The sequence below is a fragment of the Panicum virgatum genome, chromosome 5N (genome assembly GCF_016808335.1).
Source record: "Panicum virgatum strain AP13 chromosome 5N, P.virgatum_v5, whole genome shotgun sequence".
Classification (NCBI taxonomy): domain Eukaryota; kingdom Viridiplantae; phylum Streptophyta; class Magnoliopsida; order Poales; family Poaceae; genus Panicum; species Panicum virgatum.
In genome coordinates this window covers 17,247,250-17,265,590 of record NC_053149.1, presented here as the reverse complement: position 1 = coordinate 17,265,590, position 18,341 = coordinate 17,247,250, and the positions used below count along the sequence as shown (strand labels likewise).

The 18,341-nt window shown below is 46.6% G+C and overlaps 1 pseudogene; it reads right to left on the bottom strand.

Annotated features, from left to right (window-relative positions):
• Positions 1 to 7,780: 7,780 nt before the first annotated feature.
• Positions 7,781 to 11,530, bottom strand: LOC120675793 (annotated as a pseudogene).
• Positions 11,531 to 18,341: the final 6,811 nt, after the last annotated feature.

The following is an 18,341-nucleotide window of genomic DNA, read 5'->3' as shown; positions in this document are numbered from 1 at the left end:
CCGGATATTGATGAATAAAGCGAATGACTGTAAAGCTGCTTCAATTAAATCTAACTAATCTAATCCGCGATGGTAACAGCTTCACTACTAGATTGGAACATCCTACACGTGACTGGGCCTAATGAACGTAACAGACAACTAAACCATAACCCAAAACAGAGGCCTAAGAACTAGCAAGAGCCAATTCCCGGAACAATCCCTATCAAGGCTAAGATAAAGCATCTACTACACCACCGGATCATCCAATCCGTTTGCAAGGCCTAACCTAGCAGATATTACGCCAACTCTTAAGATAAGAGCAAACCATAACAGATTAGATCTACTAGACATAAAGAAGCAGGGTGTTGCCTCTGTGCAACTAATTCTATGCGACAAGAACTAGCATAAGATTGAAACATGACTGCACAGAGACAACATGATATTCGTAGATGATAAACAACGAAGCACAATAGATCTACTAAAAGCCATGCTACGAACATCAAGATAACTGGTACTACTCGCCATCAAAAACACTTCAGTACGAGTAATACCAAAGTAAAAGCAAGAACAATACTGCCCTGATCGCAGGAAGCGATCAGGGCAGCATGGCGCTTACTTGGATGAAACCCTAGGATTAGGGGTGGCGAGACGTGGTGGGGAGAGTTGTTGTTTGCGAGACGTGATGACGCTCTCCCTTCATGAATAACATAGGGTACATATTTATAGTCCGGAGACTTGGGAAACAATCTAAACTAATCTTGTCCTGATCGGACTCTATTTCTAATCTTAAACTAAATCTAAAGATACATGGCCCATGTGGCCCAGATGCTCACGCAGGAGCCGATTTACAAGTCTTCTTCAATCTTCTACCTTAAGCCCATCTTGCTTTCGGCCCATAAATTAATCCTGTTAATTTATGGCGATAACACGTTTGTAATAGAATTAGACTATGATTACTGATATCTGCTTGAAGTATATTCTGAGTTATCGAGTATATGCTTCTTGTTATGGTTGGGTTATTATTCAATGCTTGCATTGCATGATCGCCCTGTGATGGAGATGGTTAGTCTTTTGTTCTTAGAACTCTATCAATTGCTCCAGTATTCGTATGATTGTATAGTGTGATGTCTGTCCATCCGGTCGGTGGGGACTCCGCGCGGGACACTAGAGTATCCCTTACTAGTGTAGACATGGTGTCTAGATTAGTTAAGAGTTGTTGGATGTCAACTATACCCACGGTTTGTAGAGGTAGCCGGCAGGTGGTGACAGCCATGTCCGTGCCTTTTAGTAATCCTCCACGTTCGGTATGGGGGGTAGGAGGTACATAAAGTCACCGGGGTGTACGGGCTCCGCACGTTACTTCGATAGCGATCTCCCTGTTGTATAGTTTAATCTCTAACGAGCTAACTAATGAGAAAGTGTAGATATAGCTAGCCTAGCACAGCTGATTCGAGCTCTGACTTTTACCTTGCTTCCGGCCTAAAGTAACCTTTATTCTTTTATCTAAGAGAGTAGTTTGTGTGTGTCACACTACCTCCTATCATGTTATTATCTTACCCCTGTTTATGCATGAGAATATCCAATCTAGATAGAGCTCACCAACTGATCTATATATTCTCTCACTCATCGCCTTCACTGCGGAAATATAAATGACACCCCAGTATACTCCCGAGTAAAATGCTACAGTGGTATTTTTATGAGTTGGCATAATTACTAGTTATCCACCTCGGAGTTTTCAGCCTTGATCAATAATTACAAGTGATCCGGGCAATGGTTGAGGCTACATTAGCAATATTTGGCTCCATCCAAGACTTTCTTCGTGACTCTTATTAGGCTATGGTTTGTCTTGGTAGAGTTCGTGTCTCCAATTAATGTGACACGTCAAGATACCGAAGCTGGGATAATATAAATTTTATTCCACCATCTAAAAATTTATAAAACCACAGATTCAACATGCAGAATAATAATATTTCACAGAACTAGAGTTTCAAGCAAGCAATAATTTAATTTCTCCTCTTGCGAGGCTGGCAGGTAGGCCCGGCCGCCCGGCCGCCCGAATAAAATTCCGGAAAATGCAGTTTAATTAATTAGAGGACACGACGTGGAAAGAGGGTCTAGGGTCTCATCTTCATTCAGTGGCTGGGACCCACATGTTTTGGGGACACATGACAGTGTTTTTAGGTCAGATGTTTGGGGTCACCGGGTGAGGTGACCCTGGACAGATACGCGGCGGCAGCAGATTTTAAAGGTGCGTAAGAACAGTACAACCGTCTCGTGATGGCAAGCGGCAGGTATGCAGTAACCACGGTGGTTAATTAGGGGGGGGGGATCAAGTTAACAATCAACTGAAAATAGTATAGTATATAGTAGTTGCTGCAGCCTAGGGTGCCTTTTAATTTGGACCAAAATTTTTAGTACGAGCAAGCATAATTTTTTATGGAGTTCTTATTACTAGATTGAGGAATTGACTAAAATGATTCCCTATATGAAGCTTTTATTTCGCATACAATTGTGTATAAGATCAATCTCAGTGCACAGTTTCATCACACGGTTACCAAGAATGCCATGTCAGCTTAACACTGAAATGAAATCACCTCCCTCAATGCACGGTTTCATTGCATAGTTTCATAGATAAGTTGTCACATGTAATTATTGATTGATATTAATGATCAATGTGCCTTGTGACCAATAGAAGCTGAAGAATGTGTGAAGCTGACTCAAATCCTCTCGGTGGAGTTTCATTATGGTTTCATGGTTCTTGGTAATTGTATACGCCAAATTTCATCACCATGAAATTTTATTCTTCTCTTTAATCATTAGGTCAATCTCAGTGGGAGTTTCATGGGTATAATTATCTAGACTGAAAACCAGATAATTGTGCCATATGGATTTATGGTAATGAAACTCTCCTCACATCCTATAAAATTTCATCCTTCTCTTTTCTTATCATGTCAGCCAAATTGATGATATTTAATGTTATGAAACCCTCTATAAAATCCCGTTGAGACTGACCTTATGTGTCATGTCATCACTTTTACCTATGTGTCATATCATTTAATGAGAATGAAACTCATATACACTTGCATTGAGAATGGCCTAATAAATTTTAAAGCTTTAATTCGCATACAATTGTTCATAATAAATTGTATGTCTTGAATTGGTTCTAGTTGTACATTATATATTGTTAATTGGAATATGCCATACGTTAAATAGTTATTACTCAATTATATTCATTATATTGCTTTTGATTTGCGTATTGACGTCGTCTTGATTGCGAGCCAACTTCTAGGCTCAAAGATAATATACATTGCTATTACGCGAAAGGCCGGGCGGTCGGTTGGCTAGCCCGGTCCGGTAGCGTCGCGCCCCAACAGGTCCTGAGTTCGATTCTCATCAGAAACGAATTTCCGGCTATTGGGGTAAAAAAACCCCCTCGCTGTGCTCGCTGCGAGGCTTGGCCCTCTCGGACATGGGCTAGGGTTCGGGGATTTTCTCTACCCGGGTAAGCCGGTGTGGCTTCCTCTTAATGAAAAAACGGTGGGGCCGTTTCCTCCCCGGGTAGAGTTTTTTTTATATACATTGCTATTATATCATTTAAAGTTTATATTTTTACTGATATGTCAAACATTTTGCACCCCTCTAGCTAAACACTCTTTGCAAATGAGCTGCCACGTGCTAGCATAAATGTGTATATAACTAACCCCCCCCCCCCCCCAAAAAAAACAAAAAAAAGCTCAGCATGCCCTAAGCTACAAAACGTGTTTTCGGAATATGGTTTATCAACTTCAACGGTAAGTACACACTAATCTATTATCTTATTATTTGGTCAACAAAAGGAGCCTCCACATTCGCTCTCAAGGCCTAGAAATTCTCACGTTAGTCGGAGAAAAAATAGAAAAATAAAAATTACCCATCACTGCTATTACGATAAAAATTAGCCTAAAATACCCCTGTGTCTAATTAAAAATCACCCACCAATGCCATTATGAATTAAATATAAAATATCATTTAGCTATGTATCAGTTACAAATATATACTATTAATAAAAATTAAAGCTAACAACAATCAATCAAAATAAAATGAAAATAAGAATAACTATCTGCATAATATTATTAAAGCTCGACAAATCAAATTGTTATTATAGGTAGATTATAGTTGAATTGTTTTAATCAACAATAAGACGCAATTTACGATAATGAATAGGATGATGTGTGGTACAAAAAATAGTATAACCTTTAAGTAAGGATACAACGACATGCAATTTTTTGAAATTTCAATACTAACCGTGCAAATGCGCGGGCTATACGCCTAGTTGCCATAGAAAAAGGGTGCAAGCAACAGCTAGATTGGCCCATTTTTCAATGCCAGAGACTGTTTCTTAATCGAAATAAAAATAGCATGGTTACATTGAAAATAAAGACAGAGTTTGCATTTCCTACATTTTCTACTTTATAAATAATAACAATCTGTAACCGGTTTTCTTTTCTGTTCTGATTCATTGCATTTGAATTTTGACCATCTAATAAAAACTAGAAAAGAGGTGAAGGAAGCCAAATCATCTATATGGACATAAAGGAGAACCTATGGGCCTTTACATACTGTTGTTGGTATAGCCCTCATGAAATTAATACTATGTCTAACTTCGGCAGCTTTTTAATTATTCTGGTCAACAGAAAATTGAACTCATGTGGGAAAATATCTATATATAAAGCAACGACAATCGTGTCATTTCCCCTATTGCCGGACCCAGCGACAAACAAAACAGCCTTGTAAATTTACCAGTAATACTGCTGTATATAGATATTAGATACCATTGGTTAATTTTGTCCAAACCCATCACTATCCAGTGACTCAGCGAGAGAGTTGAGAATGATTTGTCAATGATTTATGCTATGTCATTGTTGTTGGGGGGAAAAGGGCTATTTCCTTCAGTAATTCATTCTTACGTACATATTAGTCCAGTCAAGAAAGTTTCAAATAAAGCTCGATGGGAACTTGGGAAGAGTGCGCTGATGATGACAAGGCTTGTTTTATCAGGATTTTGGATCAAGTGGCCTGCTCTTATCTCTTGAATCTCTAGCTCAGATCGAGGGTGCAGGCAGGCCACAAGACGTTTTTAACCTTCTATATATGCCAACGCTAAAAGAAGAGTAATCAAGCTGGAATTTTTATTGCACTAAGCCTATGTAGTATCGAAAACACGATCATCATTCAAGTTTCAAATGCATGGCCTGCCCTTATAAACAGAATATGACCACCCGGTCACATGTCTAGAAAACTAGTTCATTCTCTCTCCAAATCTAAGTTTTATTAGGGTTAAAACCACATCCATCCAAACTCCAAAGACGCCTAAGATAAGAGCCAGCAGGCAGGGGATCGACATGGGACAAACGCCACAGGCAGTAGAGTACAGGATGATGTCGGTGCTTTTGCTATGCGGATTGATCTGACAGGGGAAGTTGCTGCAGCCGCAAAAAGTGATTTGTCTGCGAGGTGCGTGTCGCTGGATAATTTGCTGTTGACTCGAGAGGCAGAAGGGGGGCCTAGCAGAAGTCACGACTATCCTTGCGCAAAGTCCTGTCCCGGTCACAGGCTCACAGCTCCCGCTCTCCACTCGCGAACGGTAAGGCAGAAAGTGACCATACAGTATGTAGGGAAAGAAAAACGCTTCACATATCCGTTTTCCTATATGTGACTGCTCATCCGTCGAACAGTCGGCGTGCAGCTGGTGGGCGAACCGTCGTTACCCAGCGCCGGGATCCACGGAGCCTCCTCCTCGGTCGGCGGATGCGGCACGGGATGGCGCGCGCGGTGCCGTGGCATGGCGGCATCTCGATCAGAACGGCGATTGGTTGGAGCTCGTATAAAATCCCGGCGCCGGCGGGCAGCGAGGCTCGCTCGAGTGTCGAGTGCTTATCGTCTTCGCTGATCGATTTCTTCAAGATCGCAGGCTGACCGATTTTTCCTTTGCGACTGGGCCGTTGCGCAAACTATTCCGTGCCGGCCCACAACCGGAGTTCAGTCAGCCCGTAAAGCAAGTTCTTGGAACAAAAATGGATGTTGCTTACAACAAAAATATTTCTTCAAATTTACAGGTGGTCCACTTTTAGGGTCCGAATTCGAAATTCTCGTTACTAGTTCATAGATCGTACAAGAATATATCAAAAGAAAATTAAAATCTACTACTCCCTCCATTTTTATTTATATGTCGTATTAGGTTGTTTTAAGTCAAACTTAACTAGCTTTGATAAAAAAAAAGGAAATTCCTTGCATGACTCCGGAGAAAATAGCACTTTCTTGTATGGCTCTACAAAAATAAAAGTCCCTTGCATGGCCTCTGTTTTATTTTCTAAACCTTGTATGGCCTTCCCGTCACACAGAGCCCTTCCAGCCGTCCGCTCCCTTCTCCTGTGCTTCGATTGCCAATCCCACCCAGCCACCAACAACACCGCCACGGCTGGTGTCCCTCTATTACTCAATCGCCGCCGCTGAGGATCGGCTTCGCTCCCCCATGATATCATGTCTCCCCTTAGACAGTGGCGAGTACTTCGCCCTCCTTGGCGTCGGCAGCCTGTCCACCCTCGCGTTCGTCGTCATGACACCAGCGGCGGCGGCGACCCGGTGTGGCTCCAATGCGTTTGGCACAGATGGGAGAGCTCGGCAGAGACGAAGCTGTCAAGCGTGACGAGTAGGGAGCCCGCAACGAGGGGCAAAGCCGACAGCGGCTGACCTGGGGGATCCATGGCAAGCGCGATGAGGGAGGCGGTCGCGGCCATGTTGAAAAGCAAGGCGAGGAGCAGGGCCACCAGCAACCAACGCGGCAGTGGGCGGGCGGGTAGAGGGTGCCATTGCCTTCACCCACGGCGGTCGTGGCGGCACCTGTAGCGGCAGGTCAACGGGGGCACAGGGGCCTGTATTGCGGGGAGATCCATGGCGTGCACGCGCAGGGCGGGCGGAGGGTGTCAGTGCCTTCACCAGCAGAATGGCCTCTACAGACAGCACCGGGACATGCATCGCGGGGTCAGGGGATGTGGAGCCAACGGCCGGTGGGGCTCTATGTGCTGTTGACAAAATTTCCGAACAGGAGGTGATGGAAGGCCATACGAAGAATAGAAAATAAAACGGAGGCCATACAGGGAACTTTCTTTTTTTTTTCAGGGCTATACAAAGGGAGTGCTATTTTCTCTAGGGCCATACAAGAAATGTTCCTATAGAAAAATATAGCAACTACACTATTCAACATATGCACTATCGGCATATATACTTCATAGTGGATTTAATGAAACAAAATTGATATGTTATTTTTTATAAGTTTGATCAAACTAAATTTGATTTGAGAAAAATCTAATACTATGTAAATAAAAATAGAGGGAGTACTGCTATATTGCACTTCACTAGAAAGAAAGCGATATCTAACACAATGGCGGAGTTGAGTTGGGTATTCCTAGGCAATAAGAAAATGGTAAGTTAAAATTGCCTGCCGTCATATGTGCTTGTTGGTCTGTTTGCAATCAGTTTAGGCTTAGATAGGAAGCTAAGAGTGGGTGAAATTTGTCTAACACAAGCAATATATATATATATACACACACACACACACACTTCATTGTTTTGCCGAAATTGTTGGGTATTTCTGTGCATACCCATGCACCAATGCGGCTCCGCCCCTGATCTAACATCTTTTGAACCTAGAAACTTGCAATCGAGGGAGGTGAAAAGCTTCACATTACCGCAGCGATCAACTAAAATGGTCTGAAACCACATAACCAAGATGCAAATGACGGCATGCAAATACCGAAACTAGTTAAGTTTTCAGCGGCCGCGTCTCCAGCCCGAACCCGAACGGGAACAGCGGGTCGTAGTGCGCGTCGCCGACGTTCATCGGCAGCTGCTCTACCGACCGGAACCACGTCCGCGACAGCTTCCCGGTGAACCCGTAGTCGCCCAACAGCACGTCGGCGACGCCCTGCCCCTCCGTCCCCGGGAGCCACGCCGCCACCAGCGCGTTATGGCGTCGATGTACGGCTCCACCACCAGCGGCCGCCCGGAGACGAGCACCACGACGCACCTGATGCCGCCGCACACGTTCCGGATGACGGCCGGCCCCGGCGCCGGGATGGTAAGGTTCAGGTTGTCGCCTGCCGTCTCGGCGACTCGGCGTAGGGATGGTCACTCACGACGACGGCGGCGTGGTCGAACCGACCTTTGCTCCGCTGGATGAAGCCGGCGTCGGGGCTCTCGGCGTAGACGACGTCGGTGCCCGCGGGCCCGACGGGGCACCGACGGCGCGCTTGATGCCGTCGAGGATGGTGGTCCCGGCGGTGAGGTTGTTCCCCGTGAGGCCCTGCCACTTGATGGTCCAGCCGCCGCACTGGCTGCCGAGGTCGTCGGCGTGGCTGCCGGCGACGAGGATGCCGCCGTGGGCCTTCTTCGGCAGCGGCAGGAGCGGCGTGTCGCCGGGCTTGCCGTTCTTGAGCAGGACGAGGGACTTGCGCACGGCCTCGCGCGCCAGGTCGCGGTGCTCCTGATTCCCGAGCTCGACGGCGAGGTTGGTGTCGGCGTAGGGGTTCTCGAAGAGGCCCAAGGTGAACTTGACGCGGAGGATCCGGCGGACGGCGTCGTCGATCCGGCTCATCGGGATGCTCCCGTTCTGCACCAACGTCGTGAGATCGTCCCTGAACTCCTTGTACTGGTATGGAATCATGACCTGGGGGGACAGTCATCAGTGACGCATGATTAACCATTTATTACTATATAACTTGCTTATTAATCAGCTCCAATCGGAACGGTAATTATGGGTAATGGCTTACCATGTCAATGCCAGCAAGGATGCCAAGCTTGACGGAGAGAGGGTAGTCAGCATGCTCTGGGCTTGTGATCCTATCAAGTCCTAGCCAATCGGAGACTACAAAACCCTGAAAATATGCACATGAGAAATTGAAAATTTACTCTAGGTATGTAGTAGACAAACCTATAAATTCCCCGGTCCTGCTATATGTTTTTTGCTAGTCCCAACGAAAGTAATAGTACTTTTCGTTCTAAATTATTAGTCGTTTTGACTTTTCTAGATGCATAGTTTTTGCTATGCATCTAGATATATATCATGTCTAGATGCATATCAAAATGGATATAGCCAAAATGACTAATAATTTGTGATGGAGAGAGTAGCTTATAATTAATGGTCTCAAGGAAAAATCAAGATGATGACCAAAAGGTGCCCAAAAGAGTTAACGTACCCTAAATCGGAGCTTGTTCTTGAGGAAGTCAGTAACAAGGAAGCGGTTGGCGTGCATCTTGACCCCGTTCCAGCTCGAGTACGAGACCATGATAGTGGAGACGCCCTGGATGACGGCACTGTAGTAGGGCGGCATGTGGATGCCAAGCAGCTGGTGGAAGGTGGCCACTGTGTTGTTCTCATTGATTCCCCTGGTGGTGCCGCCATCTCCGACGTAGTGCTTCGCGCATGCAGCCACGTTGCGCTGGCCGGCGATGAAAGGGTTCTCGACGGCCGCTCTCCGGGATTTCTCCTTGGATGCCTGAGATGATGGAAGTCATCTGCTGCACCAGCTTGGGTTCCTCGCTGAAACTCTCATAGCATCGTCCCCACCTCGGATCTCTGCACACCTACAAAAAAAAACAATTGAGGACAAAATAAAAGAAATGGCTAGTGGTTTGCTGCAAATTTATTTAGGTTAGATTGGTGAAATTACAAGGCTTAATTTTAGCATTGTGAGATCATGATTGCGTACCGCCAGGCATGGAGCGAATATGAAGGGGATTCCGGTGGCCCTGACCTCCAATGCAACCGCTGCTCCAATCTTCTTTGCGAGCTCGGGGTCTCTGAAATAGTATACTACGCTTAAGGAACATTCTTTTACCACACTACCATTAAATTTCTTTTCTTTGATGGTAGAACAAGCATGGAGTATTTGAACTATGAAGCATTGTGTACAATCAGCATTGTGTAATGGGAAGCATAATCCGAAAGCTAGCGTTCTCAAAGTCCATAAAGTAGTAGTTAAGCACAATTACATTTAGAAATAATTCTACATTGTTCTATCATCCTGAAATATTTGTCCAGGTGCATTGGCAGAATCCCTTATATTTTGGAGCAGGGGTGGATGGGGCTCGACCCCCCACCCCCACCACAGCCTCTCCACCATTTTTGAGGAAGAAGAAGGGAGAGAAAGAAGGAGGGAAGGAGAAAGAAGAAAGAGGAGGAAGGATGAGCCTCTCCTTAGCTCATTGGCCGGCTCCGCCACTGGGAGTTAGTACATTGGTTACGTGCATGCAAGATATAAAAAAAGGATCGAGACAAAGATGTGGTCGAGTTGTTTATCCATGTAGCTAGCATGACATACAATGATTCACATTCATGAACCAAGATGCTAAGATGGAGCTAAGGTTGAGAGATAGCCCTAGCCTATATGTATGATCGGTCTATGATAGTCAGGGTGCGTCGCGCACTACCTCGATCCATATACAAAGAATAACAAAACCCGTTGCACAGGAATCTTCACGTGGTAGTTTTGGATCGACAAGTATGTAGCTAGTCTGTATATTGATGCATTGATGCCAACTGCCAGCATCAGCATGTGGGCACTTCAGATCTTGGATCTCAAATGGCAGTGCCGGGCTAGCTTTTTCTACCAATTTGGGGTATACAAAGACTCGGGTCGGGCCAATGCAAGCTTACTACTATACCTCCGTTCCACATTATAGTTTGTTTGACCACTCGTTTTATTCAAAAAAATTTATGCAAACATTGTCAAATTTAAGTCATTTTTGAAGATCTTATATTGATAAAGCAATCCACAGTAAAATAAGTGATATTTTGCAAAAAAAAATTAAATAAAATAAGTAGTTAAATTTGGAGTCAAAAAAGTCAAACAAACTATAATTTGAAACCGATGGAGTACCTAGCTAGAGAGCTACCTTGTGCATCCGAGGCCAACGTTGTGCGGGAAGACGGTGGCCTTGTAGACGTAGCCGTGGCCGTGGACGGCGTCGATGCCGAACATGGCCGGGATCCCCAGGCGCGTCGACAGCGCCGTGCGCTGTATCGCGTCCACCATCTCGACCCACGCCTCCGGCGGGGCGTCCGCCGCCGGTACGCTGCCGCCGCCCCTCAGCACGCTCCCTGCAGAGCCTTGAATCAGTGATGGTTACGCAGGAGCACCAGCGAGGATTGAAAGGATTTCGAGAATTTCTAGCTACGCACCTATGAAGTAGTTGCTGATGACGTCGGCGGTGGCGTTCTCCTGGTCGATCTGGGACATCTGCCCGATCTTCTCAGCGAGCGTCATCCGCCGCAGCAGGTCGTCGACCCGCGCGTGCAGCGGCTGCTTCGGATCCTTGTACTTGGCGCCCTGCTGCTCCCCTCCGCCTCCGGCCGCCGCCGGAGAAACACAGCCGGAGATGAGCTGAATAAGCAACACGAGCGAGGCAGCAGCAGCGACCACCCTACCGCAGCTGCTGCCAGTGCCACCTCCGGCAGGAGGGATCCCCATGGCTCAGCTCTGATGTTAGTTGGCGGTGTGGTTTAATTTCTTGAGCTGCAAAGCAACAAGAAGCATTCGGCAGGAGGGACACCATGCTGAAGGACCGAGGGACCCGAGGGCCGAGGAGGTCATGCGGAGCCATGGACGGTCCACACGGTGCACGGAAGAGCAAAAGTACATGGTGATGAAGACGACGTTGGCTAAGTCGGCGAGGACGATGGCGAGTTAAGTAGGCGGCCTGTGTGGCGGGCGCGCGCGAACGACTCGAAGGCTTTAAGGCTCGACGGGAGGTCGGACACGCGTCGACATCGGCGGTTTGACCGGTTTGGCCTCAAAAACCGGGGAGTCAGTCACGTCGTTCGGTGGCGTGCGCGAGGGTTTGACCGGTTTGGCCTCAAAACCGGGAGAGACGGGTTTGACCGGTTTGGGCCTCAAAACCGGGGACGGACTTGGCGCGATTAAGGTCCGGGCGGAGGGCACGTGGCGTCATCATGAAGCTTGCGTCGAGTCGAAGCGAAATCATGAAGGCGGTGTGTCTGTCCGTGGCTTCAGTAAAAGGTTGGACGATTTTGCCTCTGCGTGGGCGGTTATTGTAATAAATAGCGTAGGAGTATTTTAATTTTTCGGCAGCACTATATATATATATATATATAAGCATGGCTAGAGGAGAGGTTAGCTCTTAAATTCTAGTTCATTTGCTTCTCTAATTTTTGTGATTTTCGGATTAGAGTATATTGGAGATTTTATTGGAAAAGGAGGCTCAAACCTCCTTGTGCCCTTCAGGCGTCAAGATCTGAGTGATTTTTGAGTTCATCCTCTTGTTCTTGACGTTTTTTCCCGCGATTTTCGGAGGTATTTTCGTGTGATTTTCAATTCGCGAGCTATACTCTACCGTTTCACGAAATTCCTTTTGGATCTGTTAATCCTTGAGATCGCGCATTTATTGCTTGAGTTTCGTTTGGATCCATGGAGTCTTGAGCGAGTAATTTGCGCTTCAATTTTCGGCGTTGTTCTTGGCTCTCCCTTTCTTCCCTCTACTTTTGCTCAGGGAGAGAAGTTGGCGAGCGAGCAACCCAAGGCTGGTGCAACAGCGCGCGAGTGGCGGTGCGCGCTTCTCGCGGCGAGCGGCAGCACGCAGGCTCAGCTGCCGTCGGCGGCGGCGCGAGTGCCTGCTCGTGGCCAGGCTCCAAGGCTCGCACGGGAGCGGTTTTTTCTTTTTTATATTTAAAAAAAATTAAAATTTCAAAAATATATGTCCGTTTTGAAATATTTCAAAAATATACCCCGGTCGCCCTCCCATAGGGCGACAGGCCCAAAGTGTAATTTTTTTTTTCTTCAAATTAAGTGTAATTTTTTTTCTTCAAATTTGCAACAAAGTCCCTGGAGAAAAAAAAGGGGGGGCCTGTAGCCCCCCCAACGGGCGACAGGGGCCTGTCGCCCACCCCTCGGGCGACAGGGGCCTGTCGCCCGTTGGGGGGGCGACAGGGCCTTTATTTTTTTTCCAGGGACCTATTTTGAGCTATTCGAGCGCCCCTGTCGCCCGTTGGGGGGGGCGACAGGGCCTTTATTTTTTTTCTAGGGACCTATTTTGAGCTATTCGAGCGTGTATTTGTCATCATCGTCGGCAGGATCTCGACCGCTAACTCCTACCGCACCTAACTTGTCCTTCATTAAATCACGGGAAAAATTGCAAGAACTTCCCTTATTTCACGAGCATTATGGAATCCACAAACATAATAAGTTCACATCAATAGTATCTATAGAAACAAATGACAAGTAACCTACCACAATCATAAATATCGGATACAAATAAGCGGTCCACAGCTATCTCATTACAAATAAACATCAGAGATACAAACATCAGATACATCTAACCACCCCTAGGGCGTCGGACCCTCTTAGCCCTCTGCTGGGCACGGACATGGCCCTCGGAGTAGGTGAGAACATCCGGAGACCTCACCTGTCGCTCAGGACGCGCAAGGGGCTGCGGTGTCTGCTGCTGAGAGATCCCAAGTGGTGCTCCTCCTAGCTGTGAATACCCCAAGACATCGGGGTCACCTTGCGCGGCAGGCTCTTCTGGACTCAAGCTGTCGAAGTCGTCTAAGGTGAAGGTCTCGTTATCTGGTCGAAAGGAGGAAGAAGAAGGTCCGGCGCCCGCATGGGGGGTAGAATCCTACGCAAAAAATGTGGATGTTAGCGTACGCTCGTATATTTTGTCATGCCATGTAGAAACCGAAATACGAAACATAAACTAACCTGTGTAGGCCGGTATCTGTGGCCCGGTACCATCCCTGGATACGGTCCGCCAACTGGTGCTGTCCCTCTAAATATTCCAGTATGGCCGAACGCAGTAGCTGGATCGTATCCTGTATGTGATATTAGTAAATATGTAGGAACACTTGATCTAATTTTAAAGAGATATGTACGTTACCTGCACTTGGGAAGAACTGCAACGTCGGCCCGTGCATGGTCGACGGACACGGGAACGACGACGAGGCCTGAGACGACCCGTGGCTGTCTTCGTACTGCACACGGCTTCCGAAGTTGTGCACTACCTGACGCAACTGATCACGCTGCCTCGACCATGCCTCTGTCTGCTCAAACTGGGTCATTGGGGATCCGGCACGTACCCTCGTCAAGTAAGTCGAGCAGTCCGTCTCCATCATGTTGCAAAGGCGAAGCTACATCAATTCAGTAAAGGTACAGTTACAAACACATGAATTATCTTATGAATATGATTATATATATATATGCAAATATGATCAAGAGACTCACCGCGCCAGCTAGTGCCTCCACGTGATGCCGGCCATAGCCATCCTGAGGCCTCGCCTGGTGTGGCTGCGGGTGAGTGTCAACAAAAACCAGACGAGCCCGAGTCCGGGGTAAGTACCAGGTGAGGTAAGCCTTAAAGGAGCTGTCTGTGTGTGGTCCTGTTGGATGGACCAAGAGCTCGTCTGCCTGTTCCCATTGGTCCACCCACGGCTGGATCTTGGTGAGCCAATCATCAGAGCACGGCAAGCCACTCCTTGATAACCTACAAAGTGGACCACGAAGAATCGTTAGATTCGACACGAATGTATGAGCCAAGTTCATTCATAATTACCTGTGGTCCTGGCGACTGACACGCTCCAACGCGGTGGGCACCGGAAACTCCTGGCGCTGCCCAAACTGTCTCCTAACTCTCCAGGGGCAATATGCCTCAACCGCGATGTCATAAACCAGGACGGCGGAAGTAAGCCACAGGCTCGCATTCGCGGAGCAGTGCGAAGACAGGCCTACTGGTGCACGGGTAGCCACAGCCTCTGGGCTGTAAGGCTCCCAGACAACGTCCTCGGGCGTCAGCATGTCGAGCTCCGAAACAAACTCAGGATATGCGCGTCTAACCCGCGCATGTGCCCAGGACCTTTGCATTCCGAATAAGTAAAATTAAAAGTGCGCCCACAATTCCAATCCCGTATACCTCATGTCCCCATGTGGATACAGCTGTTTCCTTGCTGAAGTACGGTGAAACAAATAGTCCTGGCTGTAACGCAGACTCTGCACATGCCGCAATGAGATGGGAGCATGGCATATGCAATAACTTAGGCTTCATGCAGGAGCAGAAGGCTTTGCAATCAACTTTGATCAAACTCTCCTGTACCACCCTATCTCTACAGATACCACGACCACTTCTATCCTTGCATAGAACCTCATATCTATGCTCCATTGTACCTGTGGATATGACGCGGTGCAGTTTGGCCTTTTCAATCTTCTCTTGCATATATTGTGTCACTCTTTTGCAAAACTGAATTTGGGGGTTGCTGATGTTTATGCTTGCAGCCGTGTAACACTCTCTGAAATACTTCATGCACCCATACATGATGAACTCAACAATTCCCACAAGTGGAAAGGCACGACAAGAACGCATAACCATATTGAAACACTCTGCATGGTTCGTTGTCTGAATACCATACCGTATTCCGTTGGTATCATAAAGGAATGACCATTTCTCCTTAGGTGCACCTCGAATCCAGTGTGAAAATGGCTTCTCAATTGAATCCCTAGCCTCTGCAGCCTGACTCGTGCCTGCTCCTGATGCCCTTACCTTCACTAGCTCTGCAGTCAACTGATCAAGCATCTGTCATAATGCATTGAATTTTCTCTGTTGATTTTGGGTGCACAACCTCTTAAACAGGTTCTTAAGATCCTTGTTCTTGAAGTGTTCATAGAAGTTTGCACCCATATGCCTAATGCACCACCTGTTTTGGACATCAGGCCATAATGGAGGCGTTGTCGCAGTTCCACGTTGCAATTTCAGTATTGATTGCAGAATACCTGCATGCCTATCACTAATAAGGCACACATCTGGACGTGCAGCAACAACATGAATCTTCACTCGTTCAAGGAACCAATACCAACTGTCTATGTTCTCATTCTCAACAAATGCAATCTACACCGATTGCGGTCAGTATCTGACCTTTATACCTTCCAGTCAAAAATGTGCCATCAATGCAGATCACTGGAAGACAAAACTGAAATGCTCTAACACAAGCACCTATGCAAAAGAAGGCTCGTTGCATAATTCTTTGTCCCCTAGTCACGGCTGGTACAAGGTATGTGTCATAAAAGCTTTCAGGATTTCTAGCAGCAACCTGTGATAACATACGAGATAGGTTATCATATGATGCCTCATATGTGCCGAACCGTATCTCGAACACCCTTTGTTTAGCCCGCCATGCCTTCAAATAACTGATGGTGTACTGGTAAGTTGCTCAATGTGTCGAACAATCATTTTTGGCTCATAATTTAGGTTGTCCATAATAAACCCATACATTTGCTTTGCAACAAAGTCGCATGATATATTGCGATGCGAGGGAAGAACTTCTGACAGCAAACAAGTATGCTCTGTGACAATGGAACATTTCCAGTTTGACTTCCATTTTCCCTTGAATGCATGTACTCGCCATGGACATCCAGCATTCACACACTTCACCTCATATTCTTTACTGCCAGACTTTACGACTTTGAATTCTCGTTTCAATGAGATTGCCCATAGTCTCACAGCATCTTTTACGGCTTCAATGTTTGGATATGTTGCACCTTGCACTACCTCATTCCCTCTGTACTCGCACTCCTGATTTCGTACATCTTCTACGACATGACTGCCAAAACCATGCTCTTTCCACTCTTTTGGCAATGAGTACTGCTCGTCATCAGATGAGTCCTCATATTCTTCCATCTCTATTGCGGTTTGGTCTTCTGCCTCCATCTCGTCCACAATGCTATGTATCCTCTCTCCCTCATCAGCAAGGCCCTGTGGTCCCATGTTTTAGTTCTCTGTCTCTTCTGACTCATCTTGCTTAACATAATTGGTCTCTCTTCGAATACTCGGAGTTCCTTGATCTGCACAATGTTGGTTTTCATTTTGTGTCTTCTCCTGAATTTGAACAAGAATGGCCAGAGGCCACCCACGCTCTAGAGCTGCTTGCATGTATTTCTGCCAGTCATCAGTGCTGTGTATCATCATTAATTCCCATAATTCACTTTCTACCTCCCAATTAACAAGAGACTGGATAGTGATCACATGTGTCAACGGATCAACATGGAACCCACGCTGCAGCCACTTACATATGGAACCAAAACTCCTTTCCAGAGGTTTATCTATGCCGCTAGATGTGCGCTTAAAGGCAGAAAGATTTACTCCATTTGGCCCATACATAACATTGTATTCACCATAAAATACTTGAAACTGCATCTTGCTCGACATATCTGTATATCACATAATACATATCGAGTTATACTCTTTACTTCACTACCTTATTCAATAATCCGTAAAAACTAAGTATGAAATTCAACTACAACGTATAAGTATTCATAACTACGTGATGACACTCAAATTCTATACTGCATATGCCAAATTCTATTCTAAATCATAATTAATTTATAAACACGTCTCTAATAGTACTGCAATTGTAATAATAAATGCGTATAACTAATTTTCTAAACTAATTTACTACTACGTAATTACAAACTAAAGTATTATTGAACTCCTACTTAAATGGTTCTACTATAGCACTAATTAAATTAAATTAAATTACTCACCCCTACTTAAATTACTCATATTTAAATACGTAGTACTTAAATATAACAACATATAAACTAAATGTACTAACCTGCAGATCACAAGTGCTGAATCCGGCAGGGCTTCGCCGCTTTCCTTCTACTCACTCCTCTCTTTTTTTCTGGATTTTTGGTGAAATTTTCAAATGAGGAGGGAAGGGGAGGGCAGGAGCTTTTATAGGGGGGAACCCCGGTCGCCCGCGGGGGGGGGGGGGGGGGGGGGGGGGGGGGCGACAGGCCCCCCTGTCGCCCGCGAGGGGGGCGATAGGCCCCCCTGCCGCGCCCGTGGGCCAGGCCCAGCGGCGGTCGCCCGTGGGCTGGGCGACAGGCCCGTTGGGGGGGGGGGCGACAGGGCTTTTTTTTTTCAGGGACCTCATTGCGAATTTGAAAAAAAAAATACACTTAAGGCCTGTCGCCCTATGGGGGCGACCGGGGGTATTTTTGAAATATTTTAAAATGGACATATATTTTTGAAATTTTAATTTTTTTTAAATATAAAAAAGAAAAAAACGCCGCACGGGAGCGTGCAGCTTGTGGGCCGCCGGCTCGACCTCTGTGCTGCTGGCTCGGCCCAGCAGGCCGGACGCGGACGCGGCCCAGGCAAGGGCGTGAGGCCCAGCTTGCAGCCCAACTCGTGGTCCACTGCTGGATCGAGCCAGCAGGCCACACGGTGCTGCCATCTGCGCTCAGGTAGTGGCAGGCCGGCGCCAGCGGCAAGCAGCAGCACAAGGCCGCAGGAGCGCGGGCAAGAGCAGGCCGACAACT